Raw genomic sequence first — 13,780 nt, forward strand, 5'->3', positions numbered from 1 at the left:
AGCTTGATAAGTTTATGGAGGGGATGGTATGATGAGATTGCCTACTATGGCAGAGGACCCCTCCATGACTGCTATTAGCAAGTATCTCCAATGGCCAGAGATGAGACACTAGAGGGCTCTGAATTCTTTCCCAGATGTCTGACTGGTGGGTCTTGCCCTCATGCTCAGGGTCTAACTGATCACCATATTTGGGGTCAGGAAGGAATTTTCTCTCATGTCAGATTGACAGAGGCTTGTTTTTTGTGTGTGTGTGTGTTTTTGTTTTTATCTTCCTGTGCAGCATGGGTCACTTGTTGGTTTGGACTAAATTAAATGGATTCTCTGTAACTTCAGTCTTTAAATAAATATTTGAGGACTTCAGTCACTCAGCCAGAGGTTATGGGCCTTCTACAGGAGTGGGTAAGTGAGGTTCTGTGGCCTGCAATGTGCAGAAAGTCAGACTAGATGGTCATAATAGTCCCTTCTCATCTGAAAGTCTATGAGCTGCTCTCTCTATCTATATTTCTATTATAAAAATGAAAAAAGTGATTTATTGCATCTCCCCCAACCTATTTTTTTCTTCTCTACTATTTTGTTTAATTTAAATTTAAGAAAAAACATCTAATTAATTATTCTACATGAAAAGAACGAGACTAGTATCTTAGGTGGGAAAGGAGAGATGGTTTATGGAAGCCAGAAGTGACATGAATAAATGCCAGAAATTATATAGAAAGTGAATCTCTCCCTCCACCCCACACACACACACATTGATTTGCAAGATCAAAAGAATGAACAAAAACACAACACAACCTGAATTTTTCAAAAACCATATGTTTCAAACGTTGACATTAAATAATTTCTTACACTGGCATCTTAAATCCTTTTGCTGTTCCTTGCTCCTAAAGCCTCAGATTCTTTTCTTTGCAAACAGAGTGGCTATAGATTCTGCTGTTGTCAGAACTAATCTCATAGATTAATATTCCAATTAAATTGGTGAATAAATAACAAACATTTAACTCTTTCAGTTTAACATCTGAATCTGTCCAAGTAGCTTAACTGCAGAACAAACCCAAGGAAGGAACCAAAGCCTTGGTCAGAACAAATCAAAGGGAGGAAACTACCAGTTTAGAAATCCACTGTAAACTCTTTACTCAATTTTTAGCAAAGCTTCATTCATAAGCATATGTCTTTTATTTTCTCTCTCTGCCTTTCCCAAGCACCAATATTTCTATATGCACATACACTATATTATTATGCGCATACACGAGAGAGAGGAATTTTCTATTAATCTTTGTACTTAAGAGTACAGTGTTCATTTTATTGCATTTAGCCCCCACTACTGGCAGAGATAATCCTAACACCAAAGTCAGTTTAGCAGAAATACAGCTACAAAATTTAGAGAGAGAGAGAGAGTTTGACTTTGTGATACAGCACAAACAACAAAAAATCCACGGATGACCAGAAAGGATTGATTTGGTATGTAATGTTTTCTTTCAAAAACTGCTACTTTCAAAGAGATCATGTTGTTTTATTTCATAGTATAATAGCATTAGCTAGAGGAATGCATTTAACATCTATGGTGCAATGAAAGGAGGATGAAACCACAGCTGCTATTATCTACTAAGCAATTTTTTTCTTCTTTACAACAGTGTAGATTTCAGTAAATTCTGAGTAATCTATGGTGATATTATTTAAACAAAGAGAAATCACCATCACAAGGATGCATGCATTACAACCCGACCACTAATAACATTTTTCATCTAAGTGAGATAAATTGCTGATAAGGATGCCTCTGAACAAAGTTTGTGTTTGAGTGACTGCTACCAGCTGATTAATACAAAAGGTAATCCAAAGTAGCCAAAAAGAAATATGTGACTCATTCTATTCATGTCTCCCACTACGCATTGCCAATTTTCACTTACACTAAAAAGCATCTGAGACTCACAAAATACTTAGAAACTTTAATAAATTAATGCTCTCAACACTGGCACTACTGTAGTAGCAGTACACACCTACACACAAGATAACGGGTGACTGATCCAGACTCAGCCTTTGGCATGTGCTGTGTGTACAGACAAGTGTACTCACTGTTTGCACTCCTTCCCCAGTATACATATATGATCTCTCATAGCACACTGCAATATAAATATAAAAACTTTCCTGATCTGACTGTTCTACTCCTTCCTTGTTAGCAGAACTTGTCTGCACTGGTTACGCCTAGTTAAAGTTCATTCCCACTGTCAGATTGGAGTCAAGGAGTCTGGTGGAAAAGATTCCATGTTGTTTTTTTGATAAGATGAATAAAGAATCATAGAATCGTATGACTGGAAGGGACCTCGAGAGGTCTTCTAGTCCAGTCCCCTGCTCTCATGGCAGGACTAAGGATTATCTAGAGCTTCCCTGACAGCTGTTTGTCTAACCTGCTCTTAAAAATCTCCAACAATGAACATTCCACAACCTCCCTAGGCATTTTATTCTAGTGCTTAACCACTCCCACAGTTAGGAAGATTTTCCTAATGTCCAACCTAAACCTCTCTTGCAGCAATGTAAGCCCATTGCTTCTTGTCCTATCCTCAGAGGTTAAGGAGAACAATTTTTCTCCCTTCTCCTTGTAACCACCTTTTATGTGCATGAAATCTGTTCTGTTCCCTCTCAGTCATCTTTTCTTCAGTCTAAACAAACCCAGGTTTTTTTCAAATCTTCCCTCAGAGGTCATGTTTTCTAGATATTTAATCATTTTTGTTGCTCTTCACTGGACTTTCTCCAACTTGTCCATATCTGAAATGTGGCGCCCAGCACTGGACACAGTACTCCAGCTGAGGACTAATCAGTGTGGGGTAGAGTGGAAGAATTAGTTCTCGTGTCTTGCTTACAACACTCCTGCTAATACATCCCACAATGATGTTTGGGTTTTTTTTTTTTTTTTTTTGCAACAGTGTTACACTGCTGACTCATATTTAGCTTGGCATCTACTATTACCCCGAAAGCCCTTTCCGCAGTGCTCCTCCCGAGGCAGTCATTTCCCATTTTGTATGTGTGCAACTTATTGTTCCTTCCTATGTGGAGTACTTTGCATTGGTTCTTAGTCAATGGCATCCTATTTACTTCAGATCATTTCTTCAGTTTGTCGAGATCGTTTTGAACTTTAATCTTATCCTCCAAAACACTTGCAACCCAGTGTGGCATCGTCCACACACTTTATAAACGTACTCTTTCTGCCATTACCTAAATCATTGATGAAGATATTGAACAGAACCAGACAGTGGCGCTGGAACATTTTTAATAGTGGGGGTGCTGAAAGCCAGCCCCCTTACCTCCTGTCCATGCCCCTCCCCCCCAGAGCTGGGGCTGGGAGCAGAGCAGTGTCTGCGGGAGAGGGGACCCGGACAGGGGTAAGTGGGCCAAGGCTGTGCCCAGAGCTGGGACCCTCAGGCACGGGGCCAGCAGCTGCATGCAGGGCAGAAGCAGAGGCACGGGGCCAGTGGCTGCATGTGGGGCCAGAAAAGGAGGTGCGGGGCCAGTGGTTGTGTGCGAGGCCAGAAAAGGAGGTGCGGGGCGAGTGGCCAGGACCCAGCATGCAGGGCTGTGAGCAGAGCCTGCAGCACCCCCCGCACCTCTGGAACCAGACCCAGAACTGATCCTTGAGGGACCCCACTCAATATGCTCTTCCAGCTTGACTGTAAATCATTGATGATTACTCCCTGGAAATGGTTTTCCAACCAGTTATGCACCCACCTTACAGTATCTCCACCTAGGTTGTATTTCCCTAGTTTTGTTTATGAGAAGGTTATGCAAGACAGTATCAAAAGCCTTACTAAAGTCAAAATATTCCACATCTGCCGCTCCCCACTTATCCACCAGGATTGTTACCTTGCCAAAGAAAGCTATTAGGTTGGTTTCACACAATTTGTTCTTGACAAATCCATCTGACTGTTACTTATCACCTTATTATCTTCTAGGTGTTTACAAACTGATTGGTTAATTATTTTCTCCATTATCTTTCTGAGTACTGAAGTTAAGATGGCTGGTCTGTAATTCACCGGGTTGTCCGTTACACAGATTGGCACTATATCTGCCCTTTTCCAGTCCTCTGGAAACTCTCCCATCTCCCATGACTTTTTGAAGATAATCACTAATGGCTCAGATATCTCTTCAGTCAGTTCCTTGAGTATTCTAGGATGTATATCATCAGGCCCTGGTGACTTGAGGACATCTAACTTCTCTAAATAATTTTAACTTGTTCTTTCCCTATTTTAGTCTCTCATCCTACCTCATTTTCCCTGGCATTCATTGTGTTAGATGTCTATTTGCTACTAACCTTTTTGGTGAAAACCAAAACAAAAAAGGCATTTAGCACTTCTACTGTTTCCACATTTTCTGTTATTGTTTTTTCCCCTCCTCATTGAGTAATGGGCCTACCCTGTCCTTGGTCTTCCTCTTGCTTCTATTGTATTTGTAGAAAGTTTTCTAGTTACCCTTTATGTTTCTAGCTAGTTTAATCTTGTTTTGTGCCTTGGCTTTTCTAATTTTGTCCCTACATACTTTTATTATTTGTTTATATTCATCCTTTGTAATCTGACCCAGTTTCAACTTTTTATGGGACTCTCTTTTGAGTTTCAGATCGACGGTTTTCTGGTTAAGCCAGCGTGGTCTCTTGCCATACTTCCTATCTTTCCTACACAGTGGAATCATTTGTTCTTGTGCTCTCAGTAATGTCTCTTTGAAAAACTGCCAAGTCTCTTGAACTGTTTTTCCCTGTAGACCTCCTTCCCATGGGATCTTACATTAAGAACTCTGAGTTTGCTAAAGTCTGCGTTCTTGAAAGCCATTATCTTTATTGTGCTGTTTTCCCTCCTACCATTCCTTAGAATCACAAACACTACCATTTTAGGATCACTTTCACCTCAGCTGCCTTCCACTTTCAAATTCTGAACCAGTTCCTCCCTATTTGTCACAATCAAAATCTAGAACCTCCTCTCTCCTAGCAGCTTTCTCCACGTTCGGAAATAAAAAGTTGTCTCCAATATATTCAAGAACTTGTTGGATAATCTGTGCCCCTCTGTGTTAATTTCTCTACAAATGTCTGAGTAGTTGAAGTCCCCCATCACCACCAAGTCATGTGTTTTAGATGATTTTGTTAGTTTAAAAATGTCTCATCCATCTCTTCTTCCTGGTTAGGTGGTCTCAAGTAGAGACCTTGTTGTTTTTTTTTTTACCCCTTTTGTCCTTACCAGAAACCTTCAACATGTCTGTCTCCAATTTCCATCTCAACCTGGGTCCAAGTGTATACATTTTTAATATATAAGGCAACACCTTCTCCCTTTTTTCCCTGCCTGCCCTTCCTGAGCAAGCTGTACCCTTCTGTATAAATATTCCAATCATGTGTATTATCCCACCAAGCCTCTGTGATGCCAATCATATAATAGTTGTATATATTAACTAGCATTTCTAGCTCTTCCAACTTATTTCCCGTACTTCTTGCATTAGTATGCGGACATCTGCGATACTGATTTGATTTTCCTCCATGTTCTCTCTTGTCTCTCCCTTATCCCTGTTATTACAGCCCATGCTCCCCCCAAATTCCAACTCTTCTCACAGGTCTCCATGTTTTTGAGTTACCCATTGGCTTTTGTCACCTGCCCCATCAAACCTAATTTAAGCCCCTTCTCAGCCAGTCTGTATCCAAATATGCTCTTCCCCTTCCTCAGTAGGTGGACCCCATCTCTGCTTAGCAGTTCTTCTATGAACAGCATCCCATGGTCAAGCTGAAGCCCACCTGGCTACACCATCCTCGCAGCCAGGCATTCACCTCCAGGATGCATCTGTCTCTGCCTGGGCCCCTACTTTTGATTGGAAGGATCAAAGAGAATACCAACTTCACCCTTAATCCCAGAGCCCTGTAGTCACTTCTGATCTGCTGAGGGTCATACCTCACAATATGATTAGTGCCCACATAGATGAGTAACATGGGAGAGTACTCAGAGGGCCGAATGATCCTTGACAATCCCTCCATAACGTTTTGGATTTGGACCCCTGGCAGGCAGCATACCTTCTGGGATGCCATGTCAGGCTAACAGGTGGCTGCCTCTGTCCCATTCAGAAGAGAGTCACCAACCACAATTATGCTAGGTTTCCTCCTGGGAATCATGGCTGCAGTTCTTCCAGCCTTGGGGATACATGGCTTCTCCTCTTCCACCTTTGGGGGTGATTCCTCATCGCTTGTTGCCAGGGAAGCATATCTGTTCTTCATCACAATGGTGGGTGGGTTGGGAGTAGGAGGTGGAGCACTGACTGCTGCCAGAAGTAACCAGCAGCCAGTGCCCTCCCTGTGACAGAGTCATATCCTCCTCCCCCGGTGGTGTGACAGCAGTCCTCTGTAGCTGGATAGCTTCCTCAGCCCTGGACATCTCCATATGAATACTCCTGAGGAATTCCTCGTGGGCACGGATGATCCTCAGCCTAGCTACCTCTCCTGTAGCTCTCCCACCTGTTTCCTGACAGACTCCACCAGCAGACATCTTTCATAGTGGACGGTCTCCCCCAGTCTGGCTTTCTGAGAGTGGGAAAAGCAGACCACAGTCTCTGGAAGTCCATACCAGAATCTGGGTAGAGGCATCCATGATTAGGTTGTCTGGAGACAGAGGCAGTGTTGGCACTCATAATGCGGCCCTTCCTAAGCATTTCGATTATATTACGTCTCCCTCTTACAAACTCTTTCTCAACCTCCCCTGTTCGTGATCCCCTATTCGCTATCATTCTTGAAGTAATAACGGTCTTGCGTTTCATTTCTGGTCTTCTACTCCATATTTTGTTGTATAACTGGACTTTATGAAATTTTTGAGTTATGCTAAGTTTGACCTGTATCTTGTACAGCTTTTGTTTCAAATCCAGCTGCAAGAAACTTTTTTTAAAGAATGATTTACATAAGATATAAAAAGTGTTACATTTGTATGTGAAAATTATACCACAATATTGTTCTCTCAGGAGTCATAAATAGATCAGAGTTCAGTTTTTGCTATGAAAATAGAAATGTGAACCTCACTGGGATATTTAATCACAATATAAGGTCTCTGAATTAAAAATCTATTTTGTATCAAGTCTCATCAGAGCAACGAAAATCTGCTTGTTTCTAAAAGTCAATTTAAAACTTTTAGCGTAGAAACAAAAGAACACTGAAGCAGATGTTGCTCAGCTCTCAGTTAAGCACAATCATATTCCTGAGAGAAACAAATGAAGAGTATTACACGTATATGCAAGTCCATTGCTTAAATCCATAATTACTAGTGAGCATTAAGACGTTTCCTGTATTCCAATACTAGCAAGTACCCTTAAAAAAAAACAGTCCTCGTTTTATAATTTTAGTCATATACAATGGATGGAAAATCTTTTATGGGCTTAGTTAGGTGCTTATAGTAACTCCAGGCTAAAATGCTTGAAGTGGTGATAAAGCACAGCAATTTTGCCCCCCCCCCAAATTTGCATATTTTAAAATCCTTAAATTGTTAATATTCCAATTTATAACCATACCCACTGTTGTAGCCCACTCATCACATCTTCCCCATGTTGCTGTGCCCCACCTCAAAACACATCCGCACATATACCTGCTGCCCCACGTGTACACTGAAAGCTGAATACAGTCCCCACACAACACTGTTGCACCTCAAACGAACGCTGCTCCCCACAAAACATCTCATTCACATAAACTCCTGAATGCCCCCACCCACATCAGCTGCTGTACACCACAAAACTACTGCATTCCCACTCGCCCACTGGCAGCTTGTCCCTCATCCACGCCCTAGTGATTTTACTCCTTTGGAACACAGCCTACCGAACCCACCTCACACCACTGATTTCTCGCCTTGAGTCCTATTTAAACATGTTGCAACTCTTGTTGGGAAAAATGGTGTTATGGAAAAATGGAAAAAAGCACTGTTATAGTCATCATTCAGTTTAACAAATTAACTGCTGAGTTTTTAACTGAGAAAAATAATTTTAGGTGATATGAGATCTACCAAACAACGGAGGTTACTGAACCTTTCTGTTAACCTTGGGGAGTTTCAGGTTAGGCCTGAGACCTGATACTAAACGATTTCCACCTGGTATGAAATTTTTGTTGACCCTGAACAACAGGAACATCTATGAGGCTGCTGCAGGAGGGTCCCCCCACCCTATCTTGGTGGCGCAATGGTTGCAACGGACCTCGTGGCGCAATGGTAGTGCATCTGACTCCAGATCAGAAGGCTGCGTGTTCGAATCACGTCGGGGTCAAATGAGTGTTTCGGGGGAGGGATAGCTCAGTGGTTTGAGCATTGGCCTGCTAAACCCAGGGTTGTGAGTTCAATCCTTGAAGGGGCCATTTAGGGATCTGGGACAAAAATTGGGGGGATTAGTCCTGCTTTGAGCAGGGGGTTGAACTAGATGACCTCCTGAGGTCCTTCCAACCCTGATATTCTATGATCTTGGCTATGATAGAGTAAAGTGCCTGTACAAAACCCTTCAATCTTTAATAGGATGCTACGGCAGGTGATGAGTCTGCCCCATGGTGGTTGCTGCTGGGATCCAATGTATTTTGAGTGGTAGCCCTAATGAGCTGCAGAAGGGCAGGAAAGGGAAGGCAGATGAGCTGTCTCAACGGGTCTTATACTTCATCTTTCTAAATTACCACAACAGCAACAATGACACAGAAAACAATGGTTAAGGTTTTTTATCATGTTTACACTAACAAATGAAACAGGAATTTGGGTAATCACTCCACTTGAAAAGCTCACAGTCCATAAGCTGAGTTAAGACTGCATGAATTGAACTGGACTGTGAATGACAGCTCTTGTATGCTACACTCTTGCTCAATATCTTCCCTGAGGGTTCACTGCTCCATGAACTGGTGTGCAACATTTAAGAGTAGGCCAACGTATAGTTCTTCTAGGTACAGGTACAAACTCACATAAGCCACTTCCCTCTGCAAAGAAGACCTCAAGGACATTGACATCACTGCAATTGTGTTGCTGGGGAATTTGAGACTGAAGCAATTGGCTGTGTGCATGCACAGTTTGCCTGTCCTAGTCTTTTTCTGTCTGCTGAAAATCATTGGCAAATGAAGGACTATCTTCTGATTTTTTCCTTTCTCAACTCGTCTTCTTTCCCATGTTCTTCCCTACAAATTATCTATGCCTCATCACCTGAAATAGTATCATAGCCCATCTCAAATCAGAGGACATAGGTCTTGTTTCAAGATAACAAGGGGGTTCAGAAAATATAGATCTGGATAATGAAGGGCAACATTCTTGTAGCATAAAATCAAATATGAAACAAAGATTTGTTCCATCTCTGGTGACTATATATAGAGAGAGAGACTCAAGAAGGCTCAGGACTCAGCAAGGCTCAGGAACTTGTAACAAATGGTAACTCCTAACATTAGTTAGAGAGAAACCTGTTCTCTGCAGTCTTCGCAGATGTGAAATGGCTAGTAAAATGTCTAACACATCTCTGTAAGCCACCCTAATGGATTTAAAAGAGTAAAATATATGAAGAAATCTTACACTGTATGTTATTCTGCCATGCTCTTTTCGATTTAGAAATAACAAAATACAAACAAATATGTTGCTGGAGCAGACAACAGGATTTGCAAATATTGTTATCTTACAACTGGTGTTTCGCTTTCTGTATCAGATATTACCGATGTGTAGGAGCACTTCAAAATACTATGCTGAATTTAACCAGGTCTAACAAAGTGTGTATTCTGAGCTACCCACAAACACATCTCATGTTATGTGCTGCAACATTTGCTGTTGTTTTAAAGAGGGAGATCCATTTCAGAAAAAGAGTATGAGAAATATGATGTAGTCTATTTATTATAAAGAGTTTCATATACGGTATATTGTTTCAAGTATAGGACCCAGTTCAACAATGCACTTGAGCATGTGCTTAATTGATAGAATGTGACTAATCTCACTCCTGTTCAACAAACAGCTTGACTCTAATGGGACCAGTATGTATTTATGCAGTTTGCTGAATAGGATAAGATTAGCCCTGTGCTTACAGTCAAGCACCTGCTTCAATGTTTTTCTGAATCTGGTCCTTCTGAATGACATTTGCATCATCTTCTAGGTGTTTTGGATTTTTTTAATATGCTCAATCTGTATATAATAGCATCGAGTTTCTCCCCATTAGTTTAATAATGGAAGTTTTATAGTTTAGCCTCAGCACACATTCTGATGGCAACTTCACTAAGCTTCTCTTTTGTTTTTCTCTTGCTGTTATGTGCTCAATAAATCAATCCTAACTGCCAGGAAACAAATGACTTTTTCAAATACAGAGTCCTATATGAAAGTCAAGAAGCCTAGGAAGTGGTTAAAAAAATCCATACAAGTCAAAAACTAATGAAATCATTACATCTAATTAAAACTTCTCTTCTAGGTATTTTTGGTTATTTAAACATCTGGACTTTTTTCTCCAGCCTAAATCTTTAGCAGTTTGATTGCAAATTGTTAGACAATACAAGCATGACAAAATGTATTGCAAATAGAAACCTATTTTTTTTCAGAATGTAAGATTTTGTTTTGTATCCAGTGGAAGGGTATGCTTTAACCACAATTTTTTCCCCAAAGTTCTAAATGATTCAGCTGATACATTTATTTCCTTCCTCTTGGTCACTCTGTAGTTAACACCCTTGATATTTTTAGTTAAGTCAATAGTTCCATCTCTAACTGCTCTTACGTACATTCTCTGCAATTGCACAGTAGCAGTCTAAGAGCTCAGTTATGGTTGCTAAAAACTGGAAATGCATAGAGAATGAGGGAATGAGGCACACAGCCCCAACAGTGCTGCTTGAAGGCACAATGCCTTTAAAATGCATACAGCTTCTGAAGAGCAGAGGAAAACAAATGGATAGCAACAAATCTGGGAAAACTTCAGTGCTGTGTCCAGCTCAGCTCTTCTGCATCGTGCGACGGATAAGACCATGGTCCATGGCTCCTGTCAAAGAGGACTCATTTGGATCTGACTAGCGCTCTTGTCAGTGGTAGCTAAATCCCCTCCCTTGTGCTCCCAGACACATATAATGGAATTATAGCTACCCTGAACAGGCACATTTGTGGGGAGGGGAGAGAGTAAGGTGGGTTCCCTCCATTCTCATTCCACCATAGCACAACTGAACTGTGCAGCTATTATTTCACTTTAAATTTCTTTTCACTTTTAATATCCATTTTTCCTCTGCACAGTAAAGGAAAATATGGTTTTCTAAATTAGAATCCTCATGGGCTCTAGGCTCTTTGATTTGGGCTTAATCTGTTATTTTGTTCATGCGTCTTGCCCTTCATTCATCTACAAACTCAAGCTCGGATTTATCCAACATCCTTTTCTCCGATTTTTTCTTTGCAATGCTTATCTTGACTGCCTAGGAACATCGCTGCTGATTTTCTCCCTTTCGTCTGCTGAGTTGTCTTCCTTGCTCACTCTCAATAAATTAAATGATGTGCTTCCATTGGGAAAAGGCAACTGATATCTCAAATTTTCACTGGTAAAATCAGGTTCTTTCATCTCTAAGTTTTTCATGTGGTCTGACATCCTATAATTGGATAGTTTAGGAAAGTCAACAGTGTAAAATGTAACCCTCTATCATTTGATATTGTGTGCTCTGTACCAGTATGCCTATATATTTAACTGCATACATGTTGAACTGTATTTATAGTGGCCTGTGTATTCATATGTCACAGACTTCTAGCTCCCTCTGTTCCACATCAGCTCCATCATCTAAGGTGGCACCAGGTCCAGGGGCCTCACCCTTCTACATAGGGGATAAGAGAAGCAGTACAGAGGATTTTATATGGGACAGAATTCGGAAAGCTTTAGACCCTTGAAGCTCTTTCCTCAACACAGCAAGTGCTAGCTACAGCCAAGGCTACATGGGGGTAAAAGTCAGAATCTGTTTATTCCCTGTGCCCATCAAGAGTAGTTGGATGGGAATGGCTGGGAGGGGTGGAGAAGGTACAAAGTCTTAGCTTCGCTTCACTCCACCCACTAAAAGAGACCAGCCATCACAGCTGGCATGGCTCAAATTGTCCAGCATCAAACAACTAGCAAAAGAAAAAAAGAGGGAAGGAATTATGCCTCATTGGGTTGTCTCTGAGGCACAATGTCCCCTGGAGTGGCTTCTAGGGCAATGAAATTTATTCAACACTCCTTGCTCAAGTCTATGCCTAGAGCCACATTGTAGACTTTGTGTTCAAAGTATCTGCCATATTTAATATTCTAATTGCAATTAGAAAGAACAATTATACTGTGAAAATGTATTACTCCACAGTGTGCCTGAACACCATGATGGAATTACATTGCTGCACATTTATATTCCCCAAAAGTCATAGTGATAAGGAAAAACCACAGACTATATAAGATCATAACTACAGTACAAATTACATTTATGTCGGCTGATGGTTAATGGACTTCAGTAATTCTCATAGAATTCTCATAGAGCTGAGAGGAACCCTGATATCTTCAGGGCGTTTATGAACTGCTTGGAAACCTGCTAGCGATTTTGTTTATTATACTTTTTACAGTGAAAAACAAACAAGGGCAAATCATCCCTCGAGGATACTATAATGGAGAATGGATGGAGAGATCTAGCATATTACCATTTGTTTTTTTTCTACAAGCAAAGAAAGTCAAATCTGAACATGTAGATTAATCCACTATCTGCTTTTGTGCACTCTGCCAGACTGAGTCCGTTTTCCAAAAAGTAGCTCCTGATATTTGTCATCACATAGATGAGTAGATCTACATGGAGACAGCAACATATTACGGATATGTTGGTAGTTAAGACTGTGTTCAGAATTGAATTTAAAGCAAGAAGAAACCCCTCAGTTCCATATTTCAATCAGGGCTCTGTGTGCTCCATGATTCTGTGTCTGCAGAATCTGCTGTGGAATGCGGTGCAAATTTCTGTGCTCTAGAACTTCAGTTATTTGTGGACTTTTGTTTGTTTTAAATTATATGTCTAACCCATAGAGTTACAAAGATAGCCTTGAAAACATGAACTAAAAATAACCAATGATGTGATATCTTCCTATGTTTGCATAGATCCTGAAATAATAACTCTAAAAAGATGTGACCAGTCCCATTCTTCACATAGACTTCAAGATTCCACAGCCAGGAAACTTAGTATTTTTCCAAGTATTTTCCAAATGCTATGGAATTTAGCATTTCTGCCATAGAATTTTCTATTTTACTGCAGACAGATGCCTGACATTTAATTTTCTTTCTCCCTGCCCACTGGGACCTGGCTGCAGCTACCTCTTACTCTCCAGTTTCTTCACAAGGGGAAGTTAATTGGATTACTGTGCACATGCTCTACATTGAGTCAGACTGCAGGCAACTGCGGAGCCCAGCTTGGAGCCAGGGTGTGGAGGGAATAAGAGTAGACAGACTGACTTGGAGCTAGGGTGACCAGATGTACCAATTTTATAGGGACAATCCAGATTTGCGGGGGGTTTTCTTATATAGGCACCTATTATCCCCACCCCCGTCCCGATTTTTTACACTTGCTACCTGGTCACCCTACTTGGAGCCAGGGCTCCATTCCCTTTCTCTCCAAATTTTGAATTTTTTGTTTTATGTTCCAAATCAGAATAAAACCAAATTTAGAAATATCAAAATCCTCAGATAAATGGAATCATCTTTCTCGATCCAGCTATTATTCACACCCATCAAAGCACTCCCTTGTTTTTCACGGTTGTGCATATTAACAAATAATCCATACTCACCAGAGAAATTCTAATCTGCTTTTATTACAAAAATTTAAATCCCTATA

At 40.8% G+C, this 13,780-nt stretch overlaps 1 protein-coding gene and 1 non-coding gene across 2 annotated transcripts in view; one reads left to right on the forward strand and one right to left on the reverse strand.

The window, feature by feature from the left end:
* DMD (dystrophin) overlaps positions 1 to 13,780 on the reverse strand; it is a 1,498,644-nt gene that overhangs the window by 938,604 nt on the left and 546,260 nt on the right. The gene's annotated exons all lie outside the window — the stretch shown is intronic.
* Positions 8,176 to 8,247, forward strand: TRNAW-CCA (transfer RNA tryptophan (anticodon CCA)). The gene has a single exon. It is a non-coding gene; the product is annotated as a tRNA-Trp (tRNA).

This window comes from Eretmochelys imbricata, chromosome 1 (assembly GCF_965152235.1).
Source record: "Eretmochelys imbricata isolate rEreImb1 chromosome 1, rEreImb1.hap1, whole genome shotgun sequence".
NCBI lineage: Eukaryota > Metazoa > Chordata > Testudines > Cheloniidae > Eretmochelys > Eretmochelys imbricata.